The sequence below is a fragment of the Lagopus muta genome, chromosome 3 (assembly GCF_023343835.1).
Source record: "Lagopus muta isolate bLagMut1 chromosome 3, bLagMut1 primary, whole genome shotgun sequence".
Classification (NCBI taxonomy): Eukaryota; Metazoa; Chordata; class Aves; order Galliformes; family Phasianidae; genus Lagopus; species Lagopus muta.
The window spans coordinates 4,108,179-4,117,639 of NC_064435.1; positions in this window are offsets into that span (position 1 = coordinate 4,108,179).

The following is a 9,461-nucleotide window of genomic DNA, read 5'->3' on the forward strand; positions in this document are numbered from 1 at the left end:
GTCCTGTGTCCGAAATAAAAGTATGCATCTATACCCTACAAATGGGCAGTGTTCAGTCAGCTGCAGGGCTCCCCTCGAAGACCAGCATAACACTGACAGCTGCAACTGGACCGTTAACTCAGGCTCTTGTGGATCATGGAGCACAGAAGAGTGCTGTGGATGTGATTTATCTGGATTTCTCCTCAGTAATACCACAGACTCAATGCCATTACTTTGAATATATATTTTTTTCATTCCTAGAAGTTGGGATGACAGCCACCAACACTGTGGAACTACCTTTTGGGAATGTAAGACTTATCTTCATTATTGCTCCCCTTTCATGGCTATGAACCTAGCCCTAACCCTAACCCTAGACATGACCATGGTGAGCATTTGCAGAGTCTAGTTCTACTGTTTTCCTTTCACCTAATCTATTTCCTTACTCATTTGCAAATTATTAACTCTGATAAGGTGCCTAGCAGCCAAGGCCAGCCTCTTGGCAAATCTCTGTCAAATGATGCATCAGCACCCAGAACAGTCTCCCTTCTTGGTCAGAATACCAAATTCACATTTTTGCCACTATTTTTCACCAGCCCCTCATTTGGAGAAAATATACTGTGCCTCAAAGCTCTGCACTTCCATGTAGATCCCAAAAGTCATGCCCACCAACACACAACATGCTCACAGACATTTACAGCTAGCTCATTTGTAATGAAAATGTGTCTCTTGTATAAAGAGTTGTTAACAGTACTGTCTTTTGCCTTGACTGTTTCAGAGAGGAAGGAGCTAAAGTGCAGGCTCAGTGCATAGCTTATTTTAGTTTCTTTGTTCCAACAAGCTGCAGTTTTACACCTCCATTTAATTTGCTATCTACAGTGTTATTGCCATATACAGAAATGCTTTAATATCTTTCTTGGTGCAGTTATTCATTTGAGGCCAGTACAAAACCTCTAAGATCATTTGCTTAGATTTTTAAGTTCCTAAATAGTGTCTCAACTGAATCTCTCTGCTGTATACTTAACTGGTAGTTGTCTATATTCCCTTTACTGTCAGTATATTATTCACTCTTCATACAACCAATCTGAGATTGAACCGTTCTCTTTACTTGGCGATGTTTACTGCTTTATCCAGATTTCAATGCTCCTTTTTCCATTTTCTCCCAACTTCAAAGAAGGATCAGGTCCTTTATCGAGAATATAGTCTCCAAAAACTGGCAAGCTGCTAAATCTTTCACAAACTTGCCTATTTTTTTCAGTGACATTTTGTGCTATCTTTTTTTATCCATATTGTTTACAAGTGACATTTTTTTCTCAGGGTGCTTAACTTCTAATTGCTTAACTTCTGCCCTATTTAAAGCCATCCATTTATGCTCAGGGTGTAATGTTGAAAATCAGTACCAAAAAAGTCGGTCATCATCAGAAATAAACTTCCAATGGAAGTTTTGTTGGGCATTTTCACCTGCCAATTCCCATTGCTGCTGAAGATTCCCATTGCTGCCAAAGACTCTCTCAGTTCTCCTCATTTCTGGAGACAGGGACCAAGTCTCTTGCCCTTTACCTGCTCCACCTCTGCGCTCAGGTATCATCTTGGGTTGCCTCCTAGTGATGAGGTTGCCCAGAGAGGTTGTGGAGTCTCCTCCATGAGACCTTCAAAATCCATCTGGATGGGATCCTGCGCACCCTGCCATAGGTGTTCCTGCTTGATCAGGGCTTGGACCAGATGGATCCAGAGTTTCCTTCTAACCTCAACACATTCTGTGATCACAGACAGTCATTGCATTAGTCCTGTTCCTACCCCAACCTGACTTTTCTCTGATGTGAACAGCACAATTAAAGCTGCATGCAATACAGTAGGGAAGCCTCCATGGGCAACGAGTAACTCCACAGACCATTAAATTGACACTGAGGATGCTAAGGAAGAGTACCTACAAAGCAGCTTTGCAGGGCAGGCTTATATGCTGATTTAAAGATTTAGATGCCAAATTCCCAAGGAGTTTGAATAAAATCAGGTACTTATCTGCCTTTGAGGATCCCAGTCATTAGCCAAAGGCTGAAATATTAATAGGAATGAATGAGTATCACATAGCACACAATCACTGCCAAGTCCCTGGTAGACAGAATACAGTGTTCCCTAAAGAGCTTAACTGCAACAAAAGAGCTCTAGTAAGAAGCCCTGCCCTTTCAGGAGAATTAGAGCATTCATTGCCCTTTGATGTACTTTGGTGCTCTTTCACATCTAAAGTTCTGTAACGTGAATTAGAATATCTTCTTCTACCAGCAGCCAGAGGGTAGCAAAGAAATATCATTGAAAATCTCACATGTATTTCTTGGGATGTCTGTAAAGAGGAAGAGATATAGAATAGCCAGCCCTCTATCATACTGCAAATACGGCTGAACCCAGCAAAGAGTAAAATTTTCTATTTTGTGTCACTCCACACATGGGGTTATTGGCCAGACTGTCTTCCTCCTGGGCTCTGAGCAAGCTCTGTCCGCAGTCCACTACCATGTTGATAGCTGCAAAGTGGAAACAGCACAATGATGCTCTTCCTTCCTCCTCATCCCTTTGGGTTTTGCTTCCCCTCAGACGTGCTTAGGGCAGGGGAAGATAATGAAAACTTTACAGAGGAACCACAACCCAGATAAAGCAATAACAGAGGAAGGGAAGGAGAGGGAGCCAGTGGGTTAAAAAAGAAGAGCTCAGTGGTAGGAAAGGCTGGTGAGAACGGGGATGAAGAAGCTAATGGAGGGGAAAGCTGTCAGGGAATACAGATATCTGATATCCAGTGAAGATGACACGGAAAATCTAGGTAGGGCATGGCTTTCTTTTCCTGATCTGGGCATCACTAGTCCTGAAACAGGAGCTCTGGGGAGGATTCCAGTGCTTGGGTCAGATCTGAAAGGCACCCATTTAAGGAAGAAAAAGCTGAAAAGCAGAGCACTGTATTCCCTTCCCAAGGTGAGGCCCAGAAAAGGAAAAAGAGTGATCTCCCCACAGCAGTCTGAACTGTTGTGTTCTTGGGGCAGAAGACAAGAAGGTTTCTTGTGTGCTGGAAAAGTGGAAGAGGGCCTTTGACCCCCAAACATGCGGTGGGACATTGGACCAGTAAAGTCCTCTACCCTGGGCGAAGAACTGGCTTTGCTCACAGCCAGCTGTTGTATACCCAGCAGATACTGCAAAAAGCACCCAAACTTACCCGGCAGGGACAAGAGATCTCCTAAGTGTTTTTACAATCTGCCAATGCTGGCAGGATATCAAGGTCTTAATTCATGAAACTATTCTTCTTCAGGATGTTTGACTGTAGCATCATAGCTCAAATTAACTTAAGTATGTGTTTGACTTCATTGCAAGTGATTTTCCTTCACAGCTGTGTGTAGTAGAGCTAGCAGCACAACACAGGACTGTCCTTTCCAGCTGCTCATGTACCAAGAAAGAGCCTCTTAGATGAAATAAAGCTGAGTTTACGGGTAGCAGAAAGTCTTTCTTGGCCTCATGGCAATCTCAGCAAAAGTTCAGAGAGGAGCTTCAATCCCACCAACCCTTGTATTTGTTTTGTATTTGTCTTAATAAACCCAAATCTTTTCATTAGGAAGGGAAGAGTGCTCTCCATCACCTGTCAACACCAGGCCACAGAAATGCAAAGGTGCAGGATGGACTGCTGTGCCATGCCTTGAAGGGCAAATGTGAACCAGAGTTTGGTTTCCTTACTGATCTGACTCTCAGACATATGACGCCCCTTGAAGTTCTAGATCTGTTAGAACAGGTTTTATTTTGTGGGGGGAAAAAAAATCAAGAATTCTGATCCAAATACATCTCCTTCTCCAGCCATGGAGATTCCATGAAGAAAAGAAGGAAATGTACAGGCAGTGGAAGCAGAGGTAGGTGGCCTGGAACAAATACAGGCATGCCATCCGTATGTGCAAAGATGTGATCAGGAAAGCCAAGGCATGGACGGAACTGAACCTGGCAAGGGATGTTAAAAACAAGAAGAGGTTTTATAGATGCACTGATCAGAAGACACAGGACAAAGAGAGTATACTTGCTCTGATAAACAAGAAAGAAGAGGCCACAGCAGACGTGGAGACAGCTGAGGTACTCAACAAGTTATTTGCCTCAATCTTCACTGGCAGTCAGGCTTCCCATTTTTCTCACATCCCTGAACTGGGCACTCCTGTTTTCAAGAAAAGGAAAGAGAAAAACATGAAGCAGATCAGTGAGCCTCACATCTGTGGCTGAGAAGATCATGGGTGGTGGATCCTTTTGGAAGTTGTGTTAAGGCACATGTGAGAAGAGGTGATCTGAGACAGCTAGCATGGCTTCACCAAGGGCAGATCATGCCTGACTTATCTGGAGGCCTTCTAGAATGGAGTGATGGCATTGTGAACATAGGAAGAGCAACTGACGTCATCTACATGGACTTTAACGTGGTCCGGCACCACATCCTTATCTCTGAATTGGAGAGATGTGGATTTGAAGAGTGGACTATTCAGTGGATAAAGAATTGCCTGGGTGGCTGCTGTTGTAGGGTTGTGGTCAATAGCTTTATGCCGACCTCTCCATCTCCCACAGTTGCCAGTCACAAGTTGCATCTCCCAGGGGTCTGTCTTAGGACCAGTGCTCTTCAACATCTTTATCAATGACATAGAAAGTGGGATCAAGTGCATCCTCAGCAAGTTTGCTGGTGACACCAAGCTGAGTGGTTCAGTTGATGTAATAGAAGGAAGGATGCCATTCAGAGGGCGCTCGTAAACCTCATGAGATTCAGCAAGACCAAGTACAGAGTGTTACCCTTGGGTCAGGACATCGCAGATAAGAATAAAGACCAGCAGAATGACTCAAAGAACAGGAAATTATTTACTCAGAGAGTGATAAGGCACAGGAACAGACTGCCCAAGGAAGTTGTGGATGCCCTATCCCTGGAAGTGTTCAAGGCCAGGTTGGATGGGGCCCTGAGCAGCCTGACCTGGTGGGTGGCAACTCTGCCCATGTCAGGGGAGTTGGAACTAGATAGGCTTTAAGGTCCCTTCTAACCCAAGCCATTCTGTGATTCTATGGTTCTATGATTCTGTAAAAAGGAGCACCTCCTTTGCTCTTTTCAGTAGGAAGAGTCAAAGAGCAAGCAGTAGTCTGAGCTCCATACCCAGAAGAAGCATTTTTGGGAATGCCTTGAAGGCCTCTGCTCTCTCCCTTGCAGCAGACCCCTAGTACTCTCTTTGGTCCCTCAGAGAACACTCTGTTGACGTGAACTTAAAGCAAGAAAATAAAACTCCCTCTACCAGAAATATTTGTCTCTACAAGAAAGTGGAGAAAAACTGAGATTGTTGCAAGTCAGTTAAACAGATTCCCCCAAGAGATTTGCCTAGAGGAAGTCTATACTAGAGTACAAAATGACATAAAAGACTTGAGTCAAAGCCCAGTAGTTGGCTTATCCTTCCTCTGATCCCATCGCCTGTGAAGGACTCCTATAAATTCATTCAAGAAGCTCATCAGACAGCAACCTAAACCGAAGCCCTGTATCCAAACCCTTGACGTTTTGGATGGCTCAGAGACTGCCCGAACCCTAGCTTTCCAGGGCAGGCCTCGCTTGATTGATATTATTTAGAGTTGGAAATGCCGTTCTGCCAGCACCACTTAGAAAACATGGCAGTGTTGAAGACACCAGTCCAGACATAGTTCTCTATACAGCTGCCCATTTGCAGCACATGCAGTGGGAATCTGTTGATAGCTTCTTGACAGAAATTATGGCTTGTTTATCTGGTAGCTTTACTTTGTGCCTTCCAACCAACCCGGAAACTCTTCCTCTTCTAACCTCTTGGCCTTGTATTATACACAGACTAGTCTACGTGATAATTTTGGTAACCATGCTTCATCCTACGACAAACACTGCATAAAGCAAACAAATCGGTATTGTCATAATTAAAGCAAATTATTGGATGGTTTATCTATACAATCAAAACAGTTGTACCACTGCTAACACTTTACCTGGCTGAGTTTTATTAAGTATTGTAGGGTATATTAACTCATGCAACATCAAAATCAGGCACAGTAACCCTTCAGCCTCCCACAGCAGGCAGGACTGGGAAACCTGCAGGACTTCGTCCTAAGGTTACTGCATGCCTAACAGAGAAGAGAAAGCTTCACACAGTCAACTCATCATCATTTAAACTGGAATCCATTTTTCAGGAATTCTTCCCATTTTATGCCAGTGTTTCTTTGAGGATTACAGAAGATAAAGCACCTTCTTTGTCTCTGCAGTATCACATTCCAAGCCACGGATATTTGCTCTGTCTTTGTCTGACAGAATACTACACTCTGCAATGCCAGATATATATATTTTTTTTCTTCCAGCAAAGGTATTTGTAAACAGCAATCTATTCCTGCACTCTGAAAAATTAAATGACCCTGTCTCTTCCTATGAGGTATATTTCCATGCTGAGACTTTCTGGTGACTATTTTCTGAGCCTCTTTGGAAGTTTCAGCTGCCTTTTTCAGGTTGGACCATCAGAGAAAGATGGGAATAGAGAACAGAGAGATTTTAATCCATAGAATGATGGAAACATAGAATTGTTTGCGTTGGAAGGGATCCTCAAAGGTTGTCTAGTCCAAATCCCTTGGCAATGACTATGGAAATCTAAAGCTATATCAGGTTGCTCAGAGCCCCATCCAGCCTGATGTTCAATGTCACCAGGAATGGGGCATCCACCAGCAATCTGGGCAACCTGTGTCAGTGCTTCACTATCCTTATCGTAAAAAAAACTTCTTCCTCATATCCAGTATAAATCTCCCCTCTTGTAGTTTGAAACCATTTCCCCTTGTCTTATCACCACAGACCCTGCTAGAGTCTGTCCCCTTCTTTCTCATACCCCCCATTAGACACTGAAAGGTCACTCTTAGGTCACCTTGGAGCCTTCTCTTCTCCAGGCTGAACAGCCCCAGCTCTCTCAGCCTGTCCTCGCAGGGAAGGTGTTCCATTCATTGGCTCATTTTTGTGGCCCTCCTCTGGATACACTCTATCAGGACAATTTCTCTCCTGTACTGAGAAAATCAAATGATTTACTGTAGGTTAAAACCTTTTTTTTATATGGGGGTGATACAAATGCACTGAGGGACAAAGATGACACTCAAGGACCATGGTATCCTGGTTCCTCTCCATCCACCACCAAGAGCTCCTTGTCTCCCAGTACCAGTGTATATCCCTAACATTGTCACTGTCCATTCAGCCTCTGCACTATCCAGACTGTCCTGCTCAGCAAAGCCCACATACCCTGCATTTGGCCATTAGTGCAGCTCTTCCAAGCCCATGAGGATGGCAAGGGGCTGTTCTCTGCACATCGTCTCTGCAGCTGCCATGTTTGATATCAGCAGGAGCAGCTGCCAGTACAGAGGAGGTGGGTGTGCTCTTTGCAACATAGAGTTTGTTATCAATGGAGCAGCTGTTTGTCCTGCAAGCTCCTGGGGGCACGAGAAATCAATTTGTTCCACCAAAAGTATCCTGGAGGGTCATTTGACAGCAATGCTGAATGCAGGAGTGACAGATGCCAAAAGCAGAGCCACACAGAGCAGGGCAGGATGTCCCCAGAGAGGCATAGGTGTGCATGGCCAGGCAGAACAAGTCTGGGTGGCAGTGTATCACGTGTGTGAGCAGTTATAATGGTGTGATGGGAAAAAAAAAGGGGCAAGGAGCCTGGCAGAGACAGCTGCAGGGAACTCCTCTCCTCTGTGTCAGGCTGCAGGAGCCTGTGGGCTGTCAAACACACCAGCAAATTCCTGATATGTGATGCAAGTCAGACATCACCCAAACCTAAATCCAGCATCCACCAGCCACCATTTCAGTGGAGGCTTTTTGTTCTGTCCTCTGTTATTCCACCTGCAGCTCCAGCTGCATGCTATGGTGGGTGCCTTCACAAGAAAAAAAGCACTCCTGGTCCACTGCCCTTGGGTCTGAGAGATGAGCACCTGATTGAATACCTGAGGATGCCAGTACCATGAGAAGCACTGAAAACAAATGCGATATAAATCTAAAATAGACAAATCTGGGCAATGCTGTATGTGAAGAGAGAGAAAGAAGTGCTTGAACATGGACAGGGAGAGGACTTATAGTCCCTACTTTGAGAGCATAAATCCCTACTTTGAGAGCATGAACCCTAAGAGACCACAGGTCTCCACATAGGGAGGTGCGGGGTGAAAGCCACAGGGTAACTGAGGCACAGTCTCAGCATACATTCTCCAGTGAGAGGAGTTTATCCATATCACACCTGAGGATCACCCCAAGGGGTACCAAGTGGAACTCCATCCCCTGTGCCACCAGGGTGGTGGGACAGCAGCCAGCAGTTCAGGCACCACCAGATCAAAAACAAGATTTCTGGAGGAGACTTTTTAATGCAAGTCTAAAGGGGAAGGGGTTCCCTTTATGTTCTCTCCAGTCCCCTCGAGGGCACAATTTCCTTTCCTTTAATGGCAAGGTGATTCTTTTTCCCCTCACAATCAGCAAAACACCTTCATGGATGAAATATGCTTTCATAGCTCTCCAGAGGAGTCTCTTTGACCAGCTGGCAGTGCCTAAAATCACAGGAAACAGCCTGCCTGAGGCCTTTGCAGCAACAGGAGAGAAGAAAAAGCTGCCCAGACACAGCCATAAATACCCTATTGGCTCTTTTTAGACTTGGTCGGATCTTAGGAAGTGGCTCATCCCTTCTGCCTACAGCAGGAACAGAGGGCACTCAGCACCATTCAGGATCTGGCCCTGGCTATTACATCAGAATGGGCCTCTCATGCATCAGCAGCCCCTCTATCTTTAAGGGTTCTCACAGCTCTCCCCAGTTAATTTTTCCTGAGCCATTCATCATTACATGCCAAATAAATACATAGAAAAAATCACATTTATTTCAGCAAATGTGGGGAAGGGCATAGAAACGTAGCACACGGTAAGCAGAAGGGCCAGCATTAGGCAGGCTTAGCATGGCTAAGTGCTTGGTTTTATTTCTGAATCTCTTCACTCCTCCCAGACTGCCCAGTTTCCCACAGCTTTGTTCTGTCTTGAAGATGGTATCACAACCATTCTCCCATCTCCTCTCTTCCGTTCCTACTCACAACAGTGCATCCAGTGTCAGTAAACTGGAACCCAGCCCTCCTCACACAAAAGGTGGGATCCTAAAGCTGGGCTGCTCTGGCAACCCCAAGGCTGCTCTGCACGAACAGTTTTGATATCATGTCAGCTGTCATCAGCCCTATACAGAGCAACTGGCTCTGGGAATCCCCAGGCTTGGCCATCTTCCCACAGCAGCATCTCACATGCCAGCAGCCACAGGGGGATGTCACAGGAGTTGTCCCCCAGTTCCCTTCCCAGGCTTTTTGGAACAGCTCAGAGCAGCCCCACACACTTTATTTAGGTTTAAGTAACTTTCCCAAACCCACTTAGGAGTCACTTGATCAGTCCAGGTGGTTGGTATCCTTGTTTTGCAGAAATGTTTCCATTTTCTTGCGTT